The 7,980-nt window shown below is 39.5% G+C and overlaps 1 pseudogene; it reads left to right on the top strand.

Annotated features, from left to right (window-relative positions):
- Positions 1-5,243: 5,243 nt before the first annotated feature.
- LOC131811927 (U4 spliceosomal RNA) lies at positions 5,244-5,348 on the top strand (annotated as a pseudogene).
- Positions 5,349-7,980: the final 2,632 nt, after the last annotated feature.

Genomic DNA, 7,980 nt, shown 5'->3' on the forward strand with positions numbered 1-7,980 from the left:
GAGAGGCAGGTACATGAGGCACAGAGAGTGTTCCATTTATTTGTTATACTATAAATTATGATTTGATTAACATTTTGGTGATTCATTTTCTCACTTATGAATTTAATGAATACAATTTTTCAAAGCAAGTTTTACTATTGTGAATAATACGGTGGTAGTAAGGATGAGGCAGACCCATCCTCGTGGGTTAAGTGAAAATACCTCCATTTTCATAATTTACAGTGTTATCCCTTATATAGAGAGATGGAATCAGATGCCATGCTTCCTGCATTTGCCTGTATTAGGATGCTTTGTTAAGGAGGAAACATTTTGTATTTGGCTAAAAGTAGCAATTTAGGAAAAAAAAATCTCAAGAAACTTTTAGGGACTGAATTATTTTCAGTGGTTCTAAGAACTTACAAATGAACTGTGACAATGAAATAAAAGGTTATAAAGATTAATTCCCACTATGAAAAAATATGAACTAGTGTCATCAAGAACTTAGAAACCAGTTTTTAAAATGTTTTATTATTTACTTTTAAATATTTTACGTATTTATTTGACAGAGAGATAGAGAGCACAAGTAGGCAGAGCGTCAGGCAGGGGGAGAGGAAGAAGCAGGCTCTCTGCTGAGCTTCGAGCCTGATGTGGGGCTCCATCTCAGGACCTTGGGATCATGACCTGTGCTGACGGCAGCCACTTAACCAACTGAGCCACCCAGGGAATCCAGCCAGTTTTTTTTTTTTTTTTAAAGATTCTATTTATTTATTTGACAGAGAGAGAGAGCACAAGCAGGGGAGCAGCAGGCAGAGGGAGAGGGGAAGCAGGCTCCCCCCTCAGCAAGGAGTCTGATGCAGGACTTGATCCCAGGACCCTGGGATCATGACCTGAGCCCAAGGCAGACAGAAACTTAACTGACTGAGCCACCCAGGCATCCCTAGAAACCAGTTTTGATGATATATATGGCAAGTATGAAATAATAAAATTACGTGTTTCTTTCATTTTAATATCTATACATATAAAGCCAACTAAGTATAAGTCTGGAACATACCTAGCTCACAGTGAAGCTGTGATCACTGGCATTTATGCAAAATAAAATTCACTGATAAGCTTTAAAAGAAAGAGAACATGGATATAGTCATATAATAATATTACTCTATGTACCTCTTGGAAATGCAGTTTTTTACTGAAATTCCATCTTAAAAATAAATTATACAGAATTTATTTCTAGGGGGATTCAACATAATTTGAGTAGGTTTCCCCTCAGTGGATCAATCATATATGGATACCTCCTGGCGAAATGAATTCGTTGAAAATTTTGGAAAATTAATTGGTTTCTTCTAGTTCTTGGTATTCATAGTTCTGTCAGGTTGCTATTCACTGCCACCAGAACTTCTCATTTTAAAAAATGATTCTCCTGTAGCCTGGGGATAAAAATATATGTTTATAAAAAATAAAAAATTAAAAAAAATAAATATGAATAAGTATATATGAATATATATATTATATACATATAATATATATATAAGAATAAATAAGAATAAGTATGATTTAAAAAAAAATGATTCGAGGGGACCTGGAGTGGCTAAGTCTTAAGCATCTGCCTTCAGCTTGGGTCATGATCCCACGGTCCTTGGATCAAGTCCCGCATCAGGCTCCCTGCTCAGTGGGAAGCCTGCTTCTCCCTCTCCCACACCCCCTGCTTGTATTCCCTCTATTGCGGTGTCTCTCTCTGTCAAATAAACAAATAAAAAATTTTAAAAAATAAAAATAAAAAGTGATTGGATATATGTATATGTTGAGAAATGATTACTGCAATAACCATAGTTAATGTCAATCACTTCCCATAGTAAAAAATATTTTCTTGTAATGAAAACTTTTAATATTTACTCTTAGCAACTTAACAAATATGCAATACAGTTTTGTTAACTATACTCACCATGCTGTATGTTACTTCCGGAGAACTTATTTATCTTTTTTTAAAAAAAGATTTTATTTATTTATTTGACAGAGAGAGGGATCACAAGTAGACAGAAAGGCAGGCGGAGTGGGGGAGGGAAGCAGGCTCCCTGCTGAGCAGAGAGCCTGATGTGGGGCTTGATCCTAGGACCCTGAGATCATGACCTGAGCGGAAGGCACAAGCTTAACCCACTTCCACAGAGCCACCAGGTGCCCCAGAACTTATTTATCTTCTAACTAGAAGTTTGTACCTTTTGACTACCTTCATTGATTTTGCCCATCCCTCACCCCCTGCCTTTGGCAACCACCAATCTCTTCTCTGTATCTTTTCTTTTTTCTCCTTTCCTTTTCTTTTCCTTACTTTTTAAAGACTCCACATATAAGTGAGATCATATGGTATTTGTCTTTCTATGTATGACTTATTTCACTTAGGACAGTGCCTTCAAGATCCATCCATGTTGTTGCAAATAGCAGGATTTCCTTCTTTTTCTTCCTTTTTTTTTTGGAAAAGATTTTATTTATTTATTTATTTGACAGATGGAGATCACAAGTAGGCAGAGAAGCAGGCAGAGAGAGACAGAGAAGCAGGCTCCCTGCTGAGCAGAGAGCCCGATGTGGGACTTGATCCCAGGACCCTGGGATCATGACCTGAGCCGAAGGCAGAGGCTTTAACACACTGAGCCACCCAGGCGCCCGATTTCCTTCTTTTTATAGCTGACTAATATTCCATTTTCTTTATCCGTTCATCTATGATGGACACTAAGGTTTCTTCTATTTCTTGACTACTGTAAATCTACAATGAATATAGGGGTGCAGATGTCTGCTCAAGATAATGATTTTGTTCCTTTGGATGTATATCCAGAAGCAGAATTGCTGGATCATATAGTAGTTCTATTTTTAATTTTCTGAGGAACTTCCATTTTGTTTTCCACAGTGGCTACACCAACTTACATTCCCACCAACAGTGCACAAGTGTTCCATTTTCTCCACATCCTTGCTAACACTTGTTTCTCATGTTTTTGATAATAGCTATTCAATAGGTGTGAGGTGATATCTCATATCTCATTGTTTTTTTTTAAAGCGTTTATTTATTTATTTGTCAGAGAGAGAAAGAGAGACAGCACACAAGTAGGCAGAGGCCAAAGAGAATCAGGCTCCCCCCTGAGCAAGGAACCCAATGTGGGACTCGATATCATGACCTGAGCTGAAGGCAGTCGCTTAACTGACTGAGCCACCCAGGTGTCCCTCTCATTCTGGTTTTGATTTGCATTTCCCTGATGATTAGTGACATTGAGCACCTTTTCATGTACCTGTTGCATATCTTCTCATTTTTAACCTTTTTTTTTTTTTTTTTTTAAATAGAGAGATTGAGAGTGAGCAGAGAGAGGAACAGAAGGAGAGGGAGAGAGAGAATCTTAAGCAGGCTCCATGCTCAGCATGGAGACCTATGCAGGGCTCAATCTTGCTCTGAGATCATGATGATCAGAGCTAAAACCAAGAGTCAGACACTTCAATGACTGAGCCACTCAGATACCCCAGATCTTCTCATTTTTAAAAGAAGCAGGAGTCTGAACTTTGTTTTGTATGAGATCTTCTAATTTTTAAAAGTTGGCTCAATTTTTGTGAAGGTGCCTTTTGGCCCAAAGGAAACCTGTGTATGGACCATTAGGAGAGAGATCTGTGTGGGGAATTGCTACTCATGTGAAACAAAGAAGATAGGTTCAGGACCACTCTGTTCTCCCTTTCCTGGCCTCTTAGGGAAACCTGCCCATCTTCTGAACCTTGGCTCCCATTTATTCAAGAAGGGTTTGGCACTTCCTGGTTCTGGGATGGGCACATGGTTGGGGGGGAGGATCAATGTGGTCCAAAAGTACAAGTTTCCACTTGTAAGATAAATAGGTACTAGGGGTATAGTATACAATGTGATGCGTGTACTTAACACTACTGTGTGGCACATTTGAAAGTCGTTAAGAGAATAGATCTAAAGAATTCATCACAAGGAACAAAAGGCTTTTTCTTGTTCATATTTTGTATCTATATGACATGACGAATGTTAACTGAATTTATTGTGACAATCATTTCTTTTTTTTTTTTAAACCTTCATTTATTTATTTGAAAGAGAGAAAAAAGAGAGAGCATGCATGTGCGTGAGTGGGGAGGAGGGCAGAGGGAGAGGAGGAGGACCTGAAGCAGACTCCCCATGGAGTGTGGAGCCTCCCCTGACTTGGGGCTCCATCCTGCAACCCTGAGATTATGGGGCGCCTGGGTGGCTCAGTGGGTTAAATCCTCTGCCTTCAGCTCAGGTCATGATCCCAGAGTTCTGGGATCAAGCCCTGCATCGGGCTCTCTGCTCCGCCGGGGGCCTGCTTCTCTCTCTCTCTCTGCCTGCCTCTCTGCCTACTTGTGATCTCTGTCTGTCAAATAAATAAATAAATAAACAAAACCCATAAAACCAAAACCAACCAACCAAACAAAAACCCCCCTGAGATTATGACCTGAGCTGAAACCAAGAGTGGGATGCTTAACCAACTGAGCCACCTACGTGCCGCAGCCATCATTTTACGGTATATGCAAGTCATTATGCTGTATACCTTAAACTTATATAGTGCTATATCCCAGTTAAATATCTCAATAAAACTAGGAAAGAAAGGGGATCAGATAATATGTTCTCTATAGCTCCCTCCTCTGAAACTCTTGACTTGCTTTTTCTATTTCGTACCAGCTAAAGGCTGTGTTTTTTGAAGAGTCTTCTATTTAATACACGAAATTCATGCATTACTTGATTTCTCATTTGTTTTTCAGATGCTCGTTATGTTTCACACAGATGTTCTCAGAGCGGTAGCATACTCTGGGGCAGTTGTAATTCATTATTCTTTTGTTTTGCCATTGTAGACTTTTTCAGGGATTAATTTCTTAATTTATAGTCCAAGAAATAAAGTCCATCTTCTATATTTAAAGGCAATTAGCTTCATAATTATTTTCTCTCTCCTTCCTTCTTTTCACTTTGTGTGGAATTATCTCTTAGACTATGGATAGGTAGCAGAAAATGAAACTAAAGTGAGCAGATATTTAGTGAATTTCAGCTTTTCATACCGTCAGCCTGGTTAATCCAGTTCCAGTTTTTACTTCCCTTTGAACAGTGTAGAAATTCCTAAAATTCTAGCCCTAGATGTAGTAATTCCTGTTTGGCAGGTTAGGCTGCAGATTTTTTTTTTTTTTTTTTAAATCAAGATGGGTTTCTTAGATTCCCGGAATTATTTCTTTAAGCAATCTGGGCTTATTATGCCATCTAAAAGTGTCATACCAGCTTTGCGCAGTGGCAGTATCGTAGCCAATGAGGTTTATCCGAGGCGCGATTATTGCTAATTAAAAGTGTCATACCATTTTTAAAAAAAATAACACTCAAGTGTAAGAAAAACAATAAGAAACAGGCAGCCTCATTGTAGAATTCTATTCAGCATCCCTAGTCATTTGTCAAGGTCTCTCTACGTATTTGTTGTGAAAAGGTATCCTTAGCAACCAAGATCATTGGCTTTTTATATAAAAGAGACCCCAGCCCATTCTTCTAACATCTAAAGGTTCCACTGCTTGACACTGGTTTGCTTCTCTTTCCCCACGATAACAAGCGCACAGATGGCTAGACACGACAGCAAAGCACGGGGGCCACCGCACTTGAACAAAAAGTGGGAGGTGCTGTCCGCCAAGCACATGAGTTTTCCTTCTCAGCCCTCATTTTCTTTTCTTTCTTTTCTTTTTGTTTTATTTTTCAGCAAGATTCTCCTAGCAAGGCTGGCTCACAAAAAGAAATCTTGCATTTCATTATGGCACTAGGGAAAACCAAGGGATAAGAAAAATCCTTCTGGAACATTTAAAAAATGTAGAATGAAAGAGGGGTATATGGAGATCTACCTGGAAGCCAAATGTATATTCTTACAAATTGTCCTTATTGAGAAAAGAATGGTAATTGGAGAAGAATGATTAGCCCCTCGGATGGTCATACGAAGGTATATTTGAGAAATAATAACATGGACACTGTTTTCTCATTTTTATCCCAAACTGGTGATTTCTTTAATCAAAGGGAGTTATTCTGCTTCTAAAGAGGCTCCTTTTTTCATAAACCAGGTTGGGGAAATTTTCAGAAAGAAGCTTTCATTTTCCATTTTTTTTTTTTTTTTTTGGAGATACTAAGTACCCTTTTCCCTTTCTTCCGTAGGAAATTCCAGCAAATGTCTCAATTTGCGACCATAAGAGAAGCACTGGCTTCCTGTGTACAGACAGTGTTCACACAAGTTAATTCCAACCAGTTATCTGCTAAAGTAGGAGGCGGGGAGAGCAATGATAAAAACCAAACCCTTCTTCTTCTTCTTCTTCTTTTTTTTCTCTCATTATTCGGGTCGTGAATTCCTGTCTCGAACTTGGTCCTGTTAAACTGCACTGTTTCCTGGAATTGGTGTTTCACACGTAGAAGCCTCTGCACTCGACAACTCACAGATTTCTTTTCACTTCTCTGTGGCTGACGACTAAGTGACATTTATGACTCAGGCAATGCTGTGTGTTTCTGACCTGCCACTTTCTGTGTGGAACAAGGATGAGCAGCCTGGGGACGCTCACTCCAAACCAGGCTCCCTGAGCTCACAGCGAGCACCGTGTTCCCTCATGAGATGTAGGAAAAAAGAATTAGCTCTGGAGGTACAAGCGACCTTCTCAGGCCTTTTCCTCTTGTGGAATTCAGATCTGCTTTCATAGTCTTCCAGTTTCTGAAAACCCAAAGTGACCTTGGACTTGAGGCATCTGGGCATAATCACATAATTGCAGGCAGTTGTGTGAAGGAGTCACACACACCGGGAAAGTGGGAGACCCTCCCATTGCTGTAGTGTTGTTTTAACCCATGGTTTCTTGTATGTGTGTGTTTTAAGATTTATTTTATTTTATTTTTAAAATTTGTGTTAACATATAATGTATTATTTGTTTCAGGGGTACAGCTCTCTGATTCATCAGTCTTACACAATTCACAGCGGTCACCATAGCACACACAGGACTTGCTGGGTTTCTTTCTTATTAATGAGCTCCCCTTAAGGTACTGACTCAAGAAGTTCTATTATTTTTTAGTTGGAAATGACCAAATTCAGTCCTTATATTAATCAAGCAAAAGGTTGTTCCAGGTTACCTTATGATCTTTCTCAGGGGGAAATCACCCCCCCCCCCCCCCGAGAATGAAGAGAATGACAAACTTCTTTTATGTGGAATGAAACATGTGCACTACCCAGCAGATAGAACGTGTAAAGCAAAGAAATTTGGCTGTGGATGTGGGATCTACCATCCAACAAAGATTCTTTCAGGCTTGATTTGTCAACCATCAGTTCTTAAGGGAGAGGACATTTGCTTTTTAAAATGTTATTTTGCCTTACATCAAAAGGCCATGAGCCCAAGTAAATACACAGAACTAGAACAAGTGCTCTCAAGTCCAAGGTCAGCTTGCTGTTCACAGCCAAGTAAACCTAGGAAAAAAATGTTGATTTTTTTCCCCTCCTTCCTGACTATATCTAGAAATAATCGAGCGCTTCTTGGGCTTAAGATACTAACTTTGGTAAATACATAGATGGAGTATGTTTCCATTTCGTTTTTGTGTTCTCTTCTCTGTGGCATTGAGGGTTTCTGCAAAACGGTGCACTTCAAATTCCTTCTGTCAATTTCCGTTTTGCTTCCTTTCGGTTAGGCAGCAGCTGGAGAAAAAAACCTGCAATTTAAGTAATTGAGTTATTTAGGGACGCCTGGGTGGCTCAGTTGGTTAAGCAGCTGCCTTGGGCTCAGGTCATGATCCCAGCGTCCTGGGATCGAGTCCCACATCGGGCTCCTTGCTCAGCAGGGAGCCTGCTTCTCTCTCTGCCTCTGCTGCCGTTCTGTCTGCCTGTGCTCGCTCTCTCCCCCTCTCTGATAAATAAATAAAATCTTTAAAAAAGAAAAAGTAATTGAGTTATTTAAAGTGAAAGATATTGAAGGCTGAAATTCTTGCTCACTCGTATAAACTGTTTCTGGTCTCAG

This window comes from Mustela lutreola, chromosome 11 (genome assembly GCF_030435805.1).
Source record: "Mustela lutreola isolate mMusLut2 chromosome 11, mMusLut2.pri, whole genome shotgun sequence".
Lineage (NCBI taxonomy): Eukaryota > Metazoa > Chordata > Mammalia > Carnivora > Mustelidae > Mustela > Mustela lutreola.